This window comes from Passer domesticus, chromosome 5 (genome assembly GCF_036417665.1).
Source record: "Passer domesticus isolate bPasDom1 chromosome 5, bPasDom1.hap1, whole genome shotgun sequence".
NCBI classification, from domain to species: Eukaryota; Metazoa; Chordata; class Aves; order Passeriformes; family Passeridae; genus Passer; species Passer domesticus.
Genome location: NC_087478.1, coordinates 6,985,706 through 7,004,380, shown reverse-complemented (window position 1 = coordinate 7,004,380; position 18,675 = coordinate 6,985,706). Strand labels below are relative to the sequence as shown.

Genomic DNA, 18,675 nt, shown 5'->3' with positions numbered 1-18,675 from the left:
ATCTGATCTGAGATGCTCTGAAGTTGCTGGACAGACATAAATACCTACCAAAAATATTTGTGCCCTTCCAGACTAGAAGAAAAGCCCATACAGGATACCCAGTCTTGTGAAAAGACTCCAGACATGTATGCTAATAAACCTGAAATAATATCTGAGCTTCCCAGGCAAGGGCTGTTTCCAGCTAAACCTGAAGTAGAAACAGACCTCAGAAGTCAAATAGAGATTCACCACGGAAATGTGGGATTCAGAGGCATTGGCATGAAGTTTATTCATATTGCACTTTTCAGCATTTATACCTCAGCTTCATTTCAAGTCAAGTATACAGGAATGAATAAAAGATAAATTCCTTTGGGGATCTGAGCTTTACTTACTGAGCCAAACACTACATTTGCCTTGCATTGCTCAGCTGCTGTACTTGAAGAATACACTAAGGAAGAAATTGTCTATCAGGAGCAAAGTACCAGGTTTCACATGTCTCTGCAGGGTTGATAGTTCACTGGAGAGTTATGGAGCCAAGATTCTGCCAAAATTTTCTTCTTGCTCTAGTTATTTTGAGTGTAGATTCACAGATCCAGAAGGTCATAAAGGGTCAAGGGACAACCTTAAACATAAGCTCCTTTATATTTGTCTACACTCCATAAACTCTAAACTTGCCTGATGACATCTGGCACATCTTACTCTTTCGTACTGTACAGAGGGTCTCTTCTCTCAATGCTATATAAAATTACTAGTCTTGTTAGGCATGTGAATTTATAATGTCTGAAAATCATTCTTGCTTATCTGCATGTCTTCACCTAAATAATATTTCCAAAAGTCAAGTCTTATATTTATTTGAGGCATTGAACTTGCAAAGCATAAAATTTCTAAGCTGGGAATGTTGGCATTTCTAAGGTCAGCAGAAAAGATTGGTTTGCAAACCTAACTGAAGTTTTGATTTGCTTCAGTGCCATGCAACAGCTTGGCTTTTAAAGCATCAAATTGCTTTTTTAGTACATTTAATTAAACTTCTAAGACTGCTTGGCAAGCTTAAACTCCACTTGTTGCAATCAGCAGCATGGTGATTATTTATAATTTCATGAAGATTGCTTCCATCTGTACTTCAGTGCAATTAGGGAGTTTATTCATAATTCATTAATTTTAAAGACATGTACATAAAACATGATTCTGTGCTCTAACTTTATGTGTTACGATTTAATGACACTTAAGAATATCTGACAATTAACAATGTTTCAACAAACTAATGATTTGCAAAAGCAGAGTAAAATTTAGCAGCTAGAGTTAGAACTCAGCCTTGTCACTTTGGGTGATGTACATGCCTGCATCTAAGTAGAGAAATGCCTTTTTCAATACTAATTGTTACATCTGTCCTTTTGTGCTGTGGATTTAAGACAGTTCCAAAGTATCAGAAAGGAGAAATGCAGGGAAAGGGTAAGAAAGAAGAAAGCAATTCCAGCAACCTCTCAAGAATCCAAATATTGGACACAATGAGCAGGCAGAGCTGAAGAAAATGGATTTGGTGTAGTCTGGTATTTCCTGTGTTTGCTGGTGGGTGACACCAACTGTGATGCAGAGATAATCCATATTTACAGTAAACTCTGTAGGCCAGGTTGGATGGGGCCTTGAGAAACCTGACCTGGCAGATGGCATCCCTACCCAAAACTGGGAATTAGAACTTGATGATCTCTAAGGCACCTTCCAACCCAAACCATTCTGTGATTCCATGAAATATTGGTGAAGATTACATGCAATTTTTTATAATATAGTAATGGATTTAAAAAAAAATTAAATTGAGGTTTACATAATAACTAAAATATTACTTTTAACATCATCTCATATTTAGTACATTTTCTCTGTGGTCATCTTCAGGGCAATAAATCAGATGGAGTGCTAAATATAAAGACTGAGCACTTTGGTCAATATTGAAGTGACTTGCCAGAAAGATAAATGTCAAATGTTGTAAAACATTGCACTTATGGTCCAAGTCCTTGACTAGGTGCTCATCTATCTGCTGGTAAAGGAGAATGTATAAACAGGATAAAAACAAATCAAGACTCCTAAAGCAATGGGAAATGATTGAAATCAACTTTCATTTTGTCAGATTTTGCTCACAGTGTCCTCTGGCACGCTGGTAAACCAGTAGCCTTAGCTAAATCCTTCTTTTCCATCACCTTGCAGAACTTCTACTTGTTTGATTTGGAGCACTGTGGGACAATTTTGTAAGGGACTTAAAGTATTGTGAATTTTCTTTAAAACTCCAAAGGGCAGGTTGGACACTTATGTTCCTGACTGAATCAGTGTCAGGACAAAAATCAAACTGCACATCAGGGTGAGCATCCAGAAAGAAACACAACTGGTGACACTGAACCAGACCTGAGGCTTCAGAGAATCCCAGTTCAGGAGAAACAGGATCAGTATAGACTGTCCAGCCTCAAATTTGAGAAATGGAGAAAAGCTGTTCAACCTTTATCACCACTCCTTTCAACCTTACTAAAAATACAGTTTTCTACCATGGTGGTATGTTACCACAATATTTGCTCAAACAAACCTAGAAAGCTGAAAACTCATCTTGATGACTAATTTGGAAGCTTGTGTTTAAATACATTACTTTTCATGTAATTAGTGCCTATCCTTGAGTCACATCTGTAAATTCTTAATTGTAGTATTTCTTGTATGTGTTATACATTAACATGATTTGCTCTGTGATCTTTCATCCTGAATTTCTTCAATATGGGTGAAACATGTCATTTGTTTCCATAGTGTAGACTAACAGCACAAATGAAGTTCTTATGATCTCTTTATCTCATAAAATAGAATACCACGCATGTCAAAATATTTAAACATAATCAGACATGGGCCCTTACCCAAATCCAAATCATTGCTGAAGTTTTGGAAAGTATTAATGCTTTATCTCTCCAAAGTTCCAGAATCAGTCCAAATCTTTATCTGAACTCATCCCATCATGTACAACTTTGAGTTTAATGTAACACAGACAAGGATAGAGAGATTATTTACTGGTATAAATCAAAATAGCAGTACAGGCAAAGCATGGTCTCAGAGCACACCTCACAAAAACTCAGAAAAATTATTATGTGTCCAAGCACATGTTTTACACTGAATAGCTGTGGCTGTGCATGAAAAAAGTTCTTTGGCCACAGTTTCACACTAAAAATATATTGTGCAGTAATCCTGTAGATTAAAAAGGCACAATAATGATGCATAAGGATAATTACATATAAAATACTTTTTTTGGCACTTCAGTGTTATAAACTTATTGATAATTTTGAGGAAAAAAGAATACTGGGGTAAATCAATTCAGAAGCTAAAATAATTTATTACAGAGATGGGCTGATATACTTAAATATGCACAGTGTCTATAGATCACTGCAAAGTGATCTTTCCAACAGTTGTGAATCATTCAGTCAGTTTAAATTATTTTATGTTGTTTTAGAAGGTAATCCTCAGGAAATATCAATTTTTTGATATTTCAGATGAACAACAACAACCACACACTAAGTTTCTAATATGGTAATATGTCACCTCACAAATTCCTCCTGAGTCTTTAAAACAGACCTTGATTCATCGTCAGTCAATGATATACTGCTGACAACAACTCCTCATTGGTACAAACCAAAAATAGATTATATATTCCAGCACAGTATCTATTTTATGTTTCTTTACTCTTTCAAACTCTCTGCCTGGCTCATACTTCAGTCATCCCTTGAGAGGTGCAGCTCAAACACGTGTTTCTCCTGTTTCCACACAGCCGCAGTTGCCTGTGAGCTGTAACACGTGGGTATAAAACCCAGGTGACACAACACTAAATGGCAGTCACTGTTTGGCACTACGGTCAATGGGTCAAGGCACAATTTCTTTTCCATGTAATTTCTTGGCTGCCACAATTGTATATTTTCTCTGGCTGCTACATAACCTGGACATACTAATTTAATGACTTTTCCCTAAGAGCAAAAGCCACTGTTATATTCAGAAAAATGGCTATATATTTCAAGTTTCCTTACATCAATATTATGACAGTACCCACATTGTTTTACAGCCCCATGCTGACAAGCCATTAACTTTGTTTACATTAGACCGTGGCTTAAGTTGGAATTTGGAGTTGGATTTCAAATACCCCAATATCCACAGATGTTAGAAGAGGGGTCCTTGGCTTAGCTTACTGAGGAACAGCACAAAATTTGGATCTGGACCTAAGTGTGATTTTGAATTTATGCCAGCCTTGAGGTGTTTTGCATCAGAAGCTTAAAACACAGTTCTTTCATTACAGGGGTGCCCTATTTAAAGGATGCTGGTTTTTAAGTCCAAATGACATTGCAGAGTGGGCAAATACCTGCTGAACAGTGGGAATTCTTAGGATCTCATACCTCATTTTTCAGCCTCTTCTAGGTATTTAGAAGAAAAATAATTTCTTTCACTTCAGTGAAATTTCTCTTGATACCCCATAATGTGACAAGAGTTGAGGACTCTATGGGAGATTTGGCTTCAGCTTCTGGTTCTGTCACAGAGACACTGTCAAGTTACATCATGATGTCTACTCTCTTGATGGAAGAGTAATAATTCTATTACAGCTCCCTACAGTTTCGCGAGGATTGACATTTGGATGGTAAAGTGATCTTTGCCTGCAGGGACAAGTAATACAGAACAGGATTGTGAGCAGGTCTACACTGTGAAATCAGCCAAAGGAACAGGCAAATCTTCATGTCCAGGGATTGCTGGGCTGGTATTGCCTGCACACATTTTGGCAGCTTTCAGATCCAGGCTGGTTTGCAATCTGCCCATTCTGTCAGGCTGAAGGCAGGCACAGCAGGCTTGGTTTGGCTGCACTACCAGCCTGCTTTCAGTGAGAACCAAGAGCAACTGAAGTACAGGATCATTCCTCTTTACAGTGTTCCAATCAAATAGCATCGTTGAAAAAGCTCCCTCAACCTAAACAAAAAAAAAAATATAAAAAGCCAAAGCTGCCACCACCAAAAATGAAAAAAAATCATCCTGCAAGCTTCAAATCATATAAGAATCAAATCATATGAAGAATAGGACTTCACCATTTTAACCATTTTTTCACGTTATTGGAAAGGTGTCATTCAGTGACAACAGAGACAAACATGCACTCACCTTAGGACAGACTTTAAACAAAGCACTGAATTTCTTTCATGGAGACAATAAACAGACATAATTTGTATTTCTCACTTTGGAAAGCTGGTCCATCTGATGTCCGATGGCTCCACTTCAAAGACATCCCACATGAACCTTTTCCATGTGACTTCATGTGTGGTATTGCAGAGATGAAGGGGCCAGCTCCTAAGAAGTGGGAAACAGTGCCTTAAAATTTACTCTGTGAGCAGAGATTTATGGAAGATCAGAAGACTTTATAAAGTAAATAATGAACATTTTGCAAATATATACAATGTACAGACTATTTACCAAGAAACTTGAAACGGCTGTCTTGGAAGAGTTCCAGTTTCTCAAGTAATCTAGTTATCAGGTTTTAAAAAAGATCCAACATATATGACACTGACAAAATCAGGCTAAATATATTTTTTCCAGAAGGAGCAGGGTGGTAATAGGAAATACCCTTTTTAAGGCAATTAACAAACACTCCTTTAACTGGCAAGTTGTTCCAATAAGTTACAGGGGAAAAAAAAGTAATCTAATTTGGAAATCTGCTTGCAATGGACATATGCATAAATCTATTTTAAAACAGGCCTGGGTAATGGATAGCAATGCAAAGACTCAAAAAACCCCTTCTAAATTCTCTATTTCAGGTCATTGTAGAAGCTCCTAACCTGTGCTGAGGGGTGCCAGAGCTGGGGCCCTTCTTCTAAGCAGACCAGAGCTCTCAGGCAAAATGCCTTCTCTGCACAGGTTCTCCATTTCCTATTAAAAATTAGAGTAAAAAGTTGTGTGACAACAATAATGTTAAGTCTACACTCTGTGTATGCTTGTGTTGACAATTTGTCTGTTTTTCTTCTTTGGTACTTTCCATGGTTATGGTTTGACCTGGATCATTTTTACATTTTCTTTTAAATGAGATATTAAGATCACCCCAAGTGCGGAGTTTCTGCTGAATTCAAATATATAGATTTGTTAAAACAAGGTGTTACTTTCTGCACCTTAGCAGCAATAAGAAAAAGGGAAAAGGCATAGGTGACTGAGAAAGCTGGAAACAAAATAGAGGTTGGAGGCAGTTGGGGGAAATTTTTAAAATATCAGAATCTTTCTTTACAAGGGTCTCTCAATAAAATCATGCCACTCCAAGAGAACAAAATATTTTCTTTGGAAATAAAGAAAATTAAAGAAAAAGGATTTTAAGATAACTTAAACGTGAAAAACATTTTATATAAAAAATATTACTCTTACTTCAAATAATTGCCATATGTTAACCTAAAGTTTTAGACTGTCTTTAGTTGATGACATAATTTTTGGAAATGCCTGTTTTGGAAAGACCATAAGTAGTTTTCCTCCTTTTGTCCTCTCTTTTGACTTACAGGGCTATTTTTTTTTAAAGTATTGACACTTTTGATAGACATTAAATTTAGGCTACCAGTCTGTTTAATAGGCCTCTTACAAATTTAAAACTTTTTGGAGAAAAATTGTTCCATTTTGTTGCAGTGGTCTAAAAGACAAATGTGATTTAAGTGCACAGACATTTTGGATAATGAAGGGAAGAAAAAGAGATTTTGTAAAACTGTTACTTATTCTGAGCTACTCCTAAGCTGATTTGCTCATCTGTGGCCCTCTATATCAAATTTAGGTGAAATGAAAACAAATTTTAAATGTAAAGCTGCCTGTTCCTTAATCAATTCTGATTAGCGGTCTCTTGAGTGTAACACCAAGTGTTGTTAATTAGCTAATCTAATCAGTCCCGTGCAATGGCACAGTAGCTAAGGATCTGACTCATTCTCCTTCACTCACACTAAATGCCTCCATGTCCCATGTCTTCTGAGCAACTGCAGTTGTGACATCATTTTATTTCTCTGGAGCAGCTGGAAATTCTTCCCTGCCTGAAATGCTTATCCTTTGGATACTTTGCTGTTGGGCTTGGGAGTGTGGGTGACACAGGGGGATCACTTATCACTTTATGAATTTATCCTAATTCTTGCCCAGGGAAAGCTGATCATTCCAGTGGTAACTCACTGAATTTGCATTTGCATGTCATATACTCTTTAGTTAACCTTCAGCAGGAAAATCCTAAATGAGTGAAGAGCTGGGCCAACTGTTACTGGGGTTGCTTAGCCTGGAGAAAAGGAGGCTCAAGGGAGACCTTGTTGCTCCCTACAACTCCTTGAAGGAGGGTGTAGCCAGGCGGTGGTGGGGCTCTTCTCCCAGGTAACAAGAGAAAAGACAAGAGGAAATGGTTTCAAGTTGTGCCTGGGAATGTTTAGATTGGGTATTAGGAAAAACATTCTTCACTGGGAGTGGTTAGGCATTGGAACAGGCTGCCCAGGATAGTGCTGCAGTCACTGTCCCTGGTAATATTCCAAAAATGTGGCAGCTGAGCTGCTCAGATACAAGTTTGAGTGGTGGACTTGGCAGTGCTGGGTTAATGATTGGACTCAATGATCTTGGAGGTGTTTTCCAGCCTTAATGATTCTGTGATTCTGTGTCTCCAGCATGACCCTATTTTTATGCTATCAAGTCAGCAAACATATCATTTTACTGTCAGATGGTAAATTTTTAACTTTTGCAACTCAAACATCAACTGACCAAACAGCTTTATCTGAGATACAGAGGCACTGCACTGAGAGTCAAAACTAGGTCTTAGGCATGTGAAAACCTCAGGTACTTCAATGTATCCTTTTTTTTCCTTTTTTTTTCCTTTTTCTTTGAGACTAAAACTTTTAGTTGTAACTGAATTGTTAAAATACAGAAATACAGAATTCATGGTGCAAAGAGTTAAGAAAGCTGCATCATCTAAGAAAAGGTCATATTTTTGTAATGCTATAATAGTTCAAATCATAATAAATTCCATCTGGTCTTTTGGAAAAATATATTGCTACTAAAACTCAAAATATCCAGATACAAAGAATGGAGCATAGTGTGCTGGTGAAAGCACAGCTTAACAGTTTGGGACCAGGTTTGATCTTGGATATGATCTGTGACATTTACAGACCTGCACAGGAGCTCTTGCTCAGCACTACACAGTGTAACACACCTGGATTCCTGACAATAGGTTTTGTCTCTAGGCATGAAAACAAGACACCCATTTCCCCAGATGTCTGCATTTCTCCCTGTGGTGTATTTCTCACAAAAGTATTTCGGTAAGTAACCAGGCACTGCCACAGAAAGCCCAGCTTTGCTCTACAGTGAGTGCACATGCTGGAAAGTAGAGGTTGGCATGGATAAAGTACAAGAGAGATTACTTGCAAAGATCGATTAAGGAACAGATACATATTGAAGGATTTTCAAAGTAATATTTGCTTGTTAATTGTCTCGTACAAAAGCTTATATATTTACATAAATTCATTAAATTAGCTATATATAACTGTTTTAACACTATCAATTCACAAAGAAATTACGCTTGTGCACTCTTATATACATTGCAGAATTAAGGACTCAGCATGGCTTATATATATTAACAGTATGTGAGATGAAGTTAAAAAATCAATTATGCTTCAAAGAATTGAGAAATACATCTTATTTCCAGTTGTTAAAAGTGGAAAACTGTTGCTAATTTAAGTCTTTCAACCCAGTGTTAGATTTTTTACATTTCTTCTTTCAGCTTAATGTGATATTTAGTTTAGTGTCTAAACTGTTTAATTTATTCTTTCATTAATTGCACAATCATAGGCCAGATTCAACATGGATGTAAACCAGTGTCATCAGTAGCATTGCAACAGCTTGTATTTGGCTGCTTGTGATCATGCTAAAGGTTGCCCTCAAAGTAGGTTGAAGCAAAACCTGCTAGCCAAAATACATATTTTTCCAGGACTGATGCTAGAAAAATAAGGAAACTCCAGCCTGGAAATGTTTTTATTTCTGAATATCTTTGGCATGTCTTTCCTTTTGCCTTCTCTCCCCTTGCAAACTATCACTGCATATCATCTCTGAGCAAAGCAGTAAAATAGTTCAAGCATATTTCAATATGTAATATGTAGCCATTGGGAAAAAAGTGCATCCCAAGTATTTTCATTTTCTGTATCTTTAGTGTATCTTCCTTCTCTAATTGCATGTTTTCAGGAAATAAATACGGGGTAAATTCACGGTCATGTTCTGTTAATACTTATCAAGGCCAAATCCACTGACTTGAAGGGGGCACACTCAACAGCAAGCAAGATATAGGGTATGAAATGTCAGAATACTATAACCATAGTAGCAGGTATATGCAAAACAAAGATTGTTTTTGTACCCCTTTTGAAATCAGAGGAGTGCTTTGAAGGATATATGCGTGTGAGTCTATAGAAATCAGGGTCAAAAATTTTACACAAGACAAATTTTCCACTCTAGAAGCCTGAATAATATTGAATTTTTTGACAACCTTAAGTCATGTTTACAGAATCAAAATCTAAATTTAGCTTTCAAGTTTTTAGATGTTTGGTTTAGTTTTCATCTTTTGTCTCTGTCTCTTTCATCCAGGAGTATCATAACCATTGGAGAAAAATAAAAAAGGGAGCTGTTTTGAAGGAAAGTGACACCAGTAGCAACCCGAGGACCAGGTTTTTAGCCAAGACAAAACCCAGCAAATTCTCTGTCTACAGAGATGTGCTCATATGCATGACCCTTCAAAGACAGCCTGGTGAGATATCGTGAGAGTGTCTGCCAGGGCTGGTGCAAGGCTGTGCATGTGTCAAACACATTGGGGTAAACAAGCCCTCATGTCTGTCTCCACTGAAACATCTCCCATCAGCTTTAATGAAAACTGTGTGTGAGATCTGGATTTTGCACTGATGGCAGTAAACACAACAGAAGAGTGTCAGGCTGCACTGCTGCTTGGTGTAAATCCTTACGCCGCTTTCCGGCTCTCAGCATTGTTTCCATCTATTGCAGGCAGAGTTGCTGATCACAAATATTCCTGGCTAATAAACAATGGACAGCTTTTGGTCTCTCAAAACAGTCCCACAGATGAATGTATCTGATAATAAAACAACAGAATTTCAGATAAAAATAGGAAGTTAATACAAGTTTTCGCAGAATAATGACAACTACCAGAACTATGTGAAAAGTTTTCATTAATTTGTGTATGTAGGCCAAATGAACAGTCCATTGCACCTACAGAATTTCATTCAAATTTTTGAAATGAAATTCAAGAATAAGTAGCATAACTAGCCTGATTTATTATTATGAAGAAAATGTAAACAATTATTTATTTTCTTTTAGAATTCTCCTAAGGGAAGAAGATGGGAGAGGGAAGCAGACAGTTAATTTTTTTTTCTTTAGAAGTTTCTCACTGATAACATTGAAACAAGTTTAAATGGGTCACAGATTAAGTCCCTTGTTTGTTGTCATGAGTCTCAGAAAGGAAATATGCATGATTAAAAAGAAAAAATAAACTTTTATTTTCCATACTAGTTTTTGGTTCTATTTGTTTTACATCATTTGCAGTGGGAAATGAAAATGAAGGTGGCACAAAAGAATAGTGACCCAACAATATCACACTAATACTGTTAATTAAAAGAAAAAAAAATAAAAATGAAAGAGAAAGATCTGTAGCAAATGGGAACTGTTTGGAAGGAAAAGGTTATGAAATAAATAGATCTGTCTGTGGCCACAAAGGCTCCTTGTAAATATGGAAAATAATTGAAAAGCATCAGATAGTTTGTCCTGACATCAGAAGACTGTGATCACTAATTAAAAGCATTCTGTGAATCCAGACAGCAGACACCATTAAGGAAGAAAGAGCTGAGAAATCTCAGTTTGGGTTTGGCTTTTTTTTTTTTTTTTTTGGTACTTTTCCCCAGAATGAAAAAAAAAAGTGATGGAGTGTGGAGACCCAAAAAGGCACTGGAATAAATTGTAGAGATGTTTTGGTGCTGTTGAAGAGGCAATAGATCAGGAGAATGAATGGATGAGCAGATGGGCACAAAAATCTGTGGTGACTCAGGCAGAATGTCAAACACCAAGGCTCAGAAGTTAGTCAGTGACTTGGAAAAATATGGGGTGATAGTTTAAAGCCAACCAGATTTGTCCAGGAAACTTAGGGACAAAGCTTCTTTTACTTCTATAACTGCCTGATTGTTCTTTCATTACTTTTCACCTTTTCCACCTCCTCACTCCACACGGTCTCCTCCCTGTGATGCTCTTCCTGTGCTGCTGACCTGAAAGCTGCTGCACTGCAGCAGCCAGAAGAGTACCCAAGGAGCCAGGGCTACCCCCTAAATTAGGCAAGGAGCCATTTTGAAACCAAGATGGTCTGGGATGAAGGGAATAGAGTGTTTTTTTAGAAACATCTTCTCCATCTCACACTTCAGCTGCAGTGAGTCCAAACTGGGCTTGGATGAAATGTGGACACATGGGACATGATTCTCGGCTTGTGTAAATTGGCAAAAGCCTGTTGACATCATGGATCTGTGCTGATTTAAACCAGCTGAGGAGCTGTCAGGGTTTTTCAGTTTATCTCCCCTAAGCTGTGCTTGCTTTAATTACTACATGTGATACATCGATATGCCTTAGATGGGCTGGTTTGAGCTGGGTGAGGAGATAACCATCTGGGAACCATGAGAATGCAGTCAGGTTCATGAGGAGCTCTGCTTTCAAGGCACCCTCATTTCTGTTGACATCAATTTCCTTTTAAATCCTTTTCTACTTCATACACAAAGCAATGAAGAGAGGATTGAAAACTGTGACTGCATTTATTAGATTCTGGTGCCATTTGGGATATTTTCTGACTGCATTAAAATAATTTTCCCAACTAACTTGGCTAATTTCTGCAGCAGAATAGCCATGTTCTTCTAATCCAGGAATTCATTACTGCATGTTTACTGTTGAACTAATTTACTGTCATTCCAGAAATATTTTTCCCCTCTTGAGATGCCTGCCTCCACCTGGAGAAAGAATCAGTGATTTGCTAATGGTACAACACATAAGATTCATTTTTGTTGATCTTTACCTTGTAAGATGTATTACAGCTGTAGCTCTTTCTGTAGCTGTATTATTTAATGCAAAATGAATTATACCCATATAAATGTATGTTTTTCATTTTAATGAGGACCAGGAGATTTACTATGAGATTAAAAAATGGGTTTGCTGTAAGTCAACATTCAGAAATCTTCAAAGAATTGTGCATATGTATTAAAATCACAAATAAGTATGATTAGAGCCATCCTCCAGGCAAGAAAGCAAATGCAGCTTGGAGCCTGGGCTGGTGAAGGGAGGAGACACCTCAAAGTTGGGCCACACATTGTCTCTCACTGCTGGGTGTCTCCCCCAAGGAACTAAACCACAGTGCCCTGAACTGTGGGAGAATGAGGTGTACCTACAAAAGAAATGGAAAGATACCCAGGAGTAACCTATCAAAAAAATCAATCACAAGTGTGGACCTGAGTGTTCTGCCACCATCAACCTGTGGTCTTCAGGGCTAGGGTGGAGTTGCTTGTATTCACTTCAAATCTCAGCTCTGTAAAAATTTTTTTGGGTAAACAAAAGCTCAGGCCCACCTATTTTAAATCGTACCATGCCAGCTTTATGCCAGCAGTTCCATAGCAGATGAGCATTCATGCAACTCTCCAACAAAAGAAAGGACCTTCTGGTTTCGCAGTTTCTTTCACCTCGGATGATTTCAATTTCCATCTGAGTTCAATTTCCTGTCCTGTTAGCTGTTTATGCAGTTTACATTAAAGAGTTCCATTGGAATGAGGGGGGAAGAGCTCAGAAATGAGGTCTTCTCTGTGCGCCCCAGTTTGTAATATGAAGTAACTTCCATTTTGCTTGCACTTGGTTTTGGCCTGTGAATTGCACACTGGGCCAACTGGAAAACAATGCTTATTCCCTCTAAAATACCTGATATGTTTTCGTGGGTAAGGCAGTCTTCTGGAAAGGAATTTTGAATCCCTAATGTTAAAAAAGACCTGGAACCCAGGTTTCATGCTTGCTAGGAAGCAAACTAACTCTTGGAATCATGGCCTCCTCCTCAGTGCTTTAAAAGAAGGATCCATCCCTGCTGAATGGAAAACATCAGGATGCTTTGGGCTCCTGTTTCTGTATTCCATTTAACAACTGCTTAATGAAAAATGTTTAAACAGGGACCAAGGCAGGAAACAAAATAAAATTCTTCATTTTCAGCTGAAAGACTAAACTTCTTTTAGTGTTTTGCTTGCTGAGCTCATAAATCTTTCATGCCTTTGCTTAATAGCATAATACTAAAAGGAGGGATGCAAAAGTGTTTGACTGTTCCCAGCTCAGCCACAGAGTTAAGGAACTTCCCTAGGATGGAGAATTTCTGAATTTGGACCCTTTCAGACTGAACAGGAAATGAAACTCAGCTCTGCAAATGTTACAGACAGTGCTCTCACCATTGAGGTATGGCATAAACACTGATTGATATCTTTCTGGTATTTGTATTTTTTTTCAAAAGAAAGTGGTGGTAAGAAGAGAATTTGATCAGGATCCTTACACCTATGGTTCATCTCACAAAACGTATTTGTAGGAACTTCCATTTTTTTGGATCACAATTAATGGACAATGCTGCTCAGTCCTGCCCAAAGAAACCAACCAAAAAACAAAAAAACCCCAAATTGGAGAATGCATTTTAAATTTATAGCAATATAACAAAGACACCTTGGAAAGAAGAGCCAGTAAGGATTTTGTCACCTGGCCCTCATTAACAAACTTGTTTTTCAGAGGTCAAATTCCACTTCAGAATGTTAATTCTTTATCCAGACCCCTTTTCTCTTCCTCTGCCTTCAAAGTCTGATTAATTTTTACCCATTTGCTTTTTTGCCTGAAGAAAGCTGAGAAAGTGTTTCACTTCAGTGATGCAGATGATTGCCTGAGTCTCAGGCTATCAGGGAAACAGGACCAGTAAAGCTGTTAATGTAAAATTGCATGAGGGTTCAACAGTGAAGGAACCACCTGATACACCTGGGACTCCTGGCTGCAAAACCAATACTGGCCTGATTTTCATAGCCCTTTGAGGAGACCAGTTCAGCACTTTTTAAAATGGAGCTACTTGGCTGCCTAAATATCTGCAGGACCCATTTTTAAAAAAAATCTGGCATTCCTGTGTAAGCTGGTGAATCTCATTTATCACTGGAAAAACAATTCGCTGTCATATTGGAAGCAAAGATAAGAATGTTTTTCCCTTTCAGCCTTTAGAGGATAACATGTATTTGTTGCTAGTGAAAATCAAATAATCACAGAGCTGACTGAGATTGGCTGAGGGCTCTGGAGATCCTCTTGCCCACCTGCCTTGCCCAAAGTGTGTTGCTCAGGCCTGTGTCCAGGACGGGTGTGAGTATCTGCAAAGATGGAGACTCCACAGTTTCTCTGAACGTTTTGTTCAGGTGTTCAACCATTCTCAAACAAAAAGGTTGGGTTTTTTATGTTTCGATTCCAGGGGCAGGTGAGAGCCAGTCCTTTGGAAGTTGCTGAAGACAATACACTGAGCAAAATCTTAATGTTCTGCCTCAGAGAGCAAGAGGTTATATAGTAGACTGGGGGAAAATACAGTTTTACTTTAGAACACTGAACAAATGATTGTAACTGCACAACTGATCATCCAGTTACCACCACACTAAGAGACTGGAGTATGAGGGGAAATTGTCTGATCCTTCAATCAGATATCGTTTTGGAAAAATACTATTTCTTGTAAAGCAATTATACAAAATCCTCAGCTACACTTCATAAATAACTGATACTTGGCAGATTCGACTGCACATGTTGCTGTTGTCATAAGTTTATTTTAAGACTGGTAAATTAGCAGATGTTCTAGATAGTTTGTCCTTATAATCCATCTCGTTCAAATTCCCTATTGTCCAGTGAATCATTAGCATTCAAAATCCTATTTGCCCTTTTTATATGGGGTTAATGAGATCCATATTAATGAATGTTATGTATTAATCTTGATTTAAAAATAGTTTTATTGTTATCTTTTGTGTTATTAAAGATTGTCTATGGCATAAAGTTAATTCATTATCTATTCTGGAGTCCGTAAGAGTCAATAATCTAATTTTTGACAAAGCTATAGCTGTGTGGCATGTCCTTGAATTGGTCCACTTAAGCCAGATTTGAGAAACCAGAACCAGGTATGAATAGCCAATGATTTTTCCCTACACCCTTATTATAAATGCAAACTCTTCAGAAATCTGAACACTGAAATACTTCCTTATGAATTTTTCCATTAATTCAACTTCCCTCTACACAGATATATAATACTGGGACTTGACAGCTGGCCTGTTGGCACCAATAGCTTAGACTCCTTGAGGGGAAAATAAACCTTTTAAAAAATCCTTGGATTTTACAAACAGGTTTTAAAAACCAAAGATCTGTCAAATTCTGAGTCTAAAACCTTTGCCAGTAGAGCTTTCAGCATTCGACTTCAGTATCCTCTGGTTTCCATCTGTACAGCTAAGAGAAAGCATGGGAGAGCTGTTGATAATGACAGATCACCTTGGTATTGTCTGTTCTTGGGTCAGAGTGCTATTGGGAGACTAAATTCACAACACTCCAGGTGTAATGTTTTATTTACTCCTGACCCTAGACCATAATGTGTTTTATACCACACTGTTTGTGAAGACCAGAGGTTCTGTTTCAGTTGTCTGAGATTTCACAGAGTGCACATGGCATAGGATTTTGTAATCCTGGAGAGACATTTGGAAATCAGGGAGGATACCTCAGGGCCTTTCAGTGGTTGTACACCCAGATATGCAAAGTAAAATCAAAGTAATTCTGAATCCAGGGCAAGTCTGTGGATTTCTCTGCAGGTTGTTGTGTTCTCAGAAATCCATTATAGAGGTCTGAGTGCTTCAGTGTCTCAGCAATAAGATGTTGTCCTTCTGGTTTTCATGTCTTCCCAACAAAAATGTAGGGACAACTTGTGATTCAATGAAACATTTGTTTAGTGGGTGCAGCCAAAGCGAAAAAAATCCCTTCCTTATCTGCAGTGAAAACCCTGTGTCTGCAGCTTATAAAAGTGATTTCTGATTCCCTCTTCTATTTTATCACAAAACAGTACAACACACAATCCTTACCCGATCTAAAGTAATGATTAGGCTACTTTTAATAATTTAGTGTTGTGTGCTGTTTTAACTTTACTGCTTCTTTCAACAGCAAAGATATGATTGCCATTTTTATACAAGAGCAGTAGGTTACATCACAAGTAATGGTGTAGGAATGATTTCTGGGGCTGACTTCTTAGCTGCTGTAACACAACCCATGACAATTTTAAAACGTGAGGAGTTGGCAGCGATTGCAAAGGAGGACATCATTCAGCAAAAAGGTGGGGTGGATTCTAGCCCCGGGAGGATTGTCTGAAAAGTTCATCCAAAAGCTTACATCAACATGTGTGTAACTAAGGAGAGCCTTGTAAACAAGTCATAAACCAGGAACAGAGGCACTCTGAGCAAAAAGATAATCTCAAAGAATAAATACTGAACAGAAAGTGGGACATGGGTACCATAAAACTCTGATAAAGAGCTGTTGATGTGGGAACACTGTAAGGATCAACATTAATGAAAAGTCTGGGAAGAGACTGTCTTTACTCACAAATTAATAAAATCAATGTATATTTAAACATCACAGGGATGCTCATAAGTATGAAGTAGAAAGAAGGCAGTAATTGGAACAAGTTTTTCTTTCTCTGGTTATGCATTATTTACATGTAACTGTAAAGACTCCCTTGAACTGTTAGTTCATGTCTGGTTTATGTCCTTTATGAGCAAAACCAGTGGACAAACTTCTGAACTGGTGTGAAGTTAGCTAAGAGAAAATGAAGTAACTGGGGACAAACCACTTGAGATTACTGAGGATACTGCCTCCTAGTAGACAGATTTTCTGATATACACTATGAAAAACAGGGGCACAACAAGACTTCTTCCTTAGTTAAGAACCTAAGCCAGCCAAAACTTATCTTTAATTTTAAACCACAGTCCTCATTGTTACAAAATTCACAGACTGGCTAGATTAACCTAAGCTCCTAAATCACATGTAACTGTCATGAAAAGTCTACCCTGACTATGAGCTGTGCATCTAATAAATCAGGTAATGCCTTTTCTCTGCATTCCATAGTGCCTGCACATAGAAAAAAACCTGCTGTGACTTGGGGCAGCAGAAAGCTGCAGCTCTACAGCCCTGTCAGGATGCACCAGCAGCTCTGCTCCTTCCCAAGTGCAGCCAGGACTGTAAATCTCCTCAGGCTGCCTGAGGTTGTTCTGCTGCTGATGGCTTTTGCAGATACACAAATGAAAATTGTTTGCTGGAGTATCATCTAGAGCTTCACAGACTTCTCTAAATGTCACGTGCTTTTTGCTACCAGTGGAGAACTTGGACTTATATGACCTCTAGAGGTGCTTTTCCTCTCCCTGTTTGGTCAAGGCATAATAGATCTCTAACTGCTTCATCAGGACTTATTTCTTTAGATTTTTTTTTTATGCTACAGTCTGCAATTATTTTGCTTCCATTCTGTTGTGTTTATAACTTACAAAAAATAAAAGTATTTTTTGGCACTATAAATGTCCTCATAGCTTTTAAACAGGTACGAGCAACATCTAACCTATTATGCACATCACATACAATCCTATAAAATAAATAATGATCTTAAGATATTTGTAGTTTATCAAGTATAGATGTTGGCTTCAAGTATAGATGTTGGCTTACTTTGTCCATCAGGAAGAATGATTTCAGTTACAGTCTATTTTAAGAGTTTTACTCTGGTTGAACTGTAAACCATTTAAACAAGAGATTTATCACAAAAATATCCTTAAATTGTCATCCACTATCTACACTTTTGACCTAATTAAACAACTGTATATAGGGTAAGAAGAACTGATGACAAAAATAAAAAGAAAATCTCAATGTGTGTAGCACAATTACTTGCAAAATACAGACAATACTAGATCTTTAATGGTATAATTGAACCCTATTCATCTCAATGAATGCAATTTCAGTTTCACAATGTTCTACGTAAAAATGTTAGCATAAACAACAGAGATTTGTTGTATTATGTCTCAGGATCACTTATATATAACTAAACTATAAAATATAGGAAAACATGAGCCCAGCAGTCTAAATATCTGCACTGAGATACATATATTGTATTCTGAATTACGCCGCTCTTATTAAAGACTAGAAAATTCCTATGAATTTCCAAGACAAGAGGAGCAATATGTACATATCAGAGCTACCATGATGCCAGAGATTGAGGCTGCTTTTTTGTGTACTTATTCTTTCTTGAGTAAATTCCAAAGACTGCAAATTAACTAAAAGAGTTCTGTCCTGCCAGAGTGAGGGTCCGATGGGGGTGGGCCTTCATCCTTATGAAAATTGCTACATTAAAAAAGTGCATATAAATGCAATTCACAGGAAAATCAGGGAAGCTGTAGCTCAAGGCAAAAATATACATCTCCAATCTGCTGGATAGATGAGGGGAAACCTTTGAAAATAAATTATTTTAAAAGTTTTTATTTTCCAGACACAAGCTACGCTGCCCTTGGCACAGGAAGCCTTACAATATGATCTATTCTCTATTAACCTCAGTCTTACAATATGATCTATTCTCTTTTAACCTCCCCC

General features: G+C 37.6%; 1 long non-coding RNA gene across 1 annotated transcript; it reads left to right on the top strand.

The window, feature by feature from the left end:
* Positions 1-7,051: 7,051 nt before the first annotated feature.
* Positions 7,052-10,276, top strand: LOC135301229 (uncharacterized). Its single transcript, XR_010362961.1, has 3 exons — positions 7,052-7,341; positions 8,199-8,273; positions 9,589-10,276. It is a non-coding gene; the product is annotated as an uncharacterized LOC135301229 (long non-coding RNA).
* Positions 10,277-18,675: the final 8,399 nt, after the last annotated feature.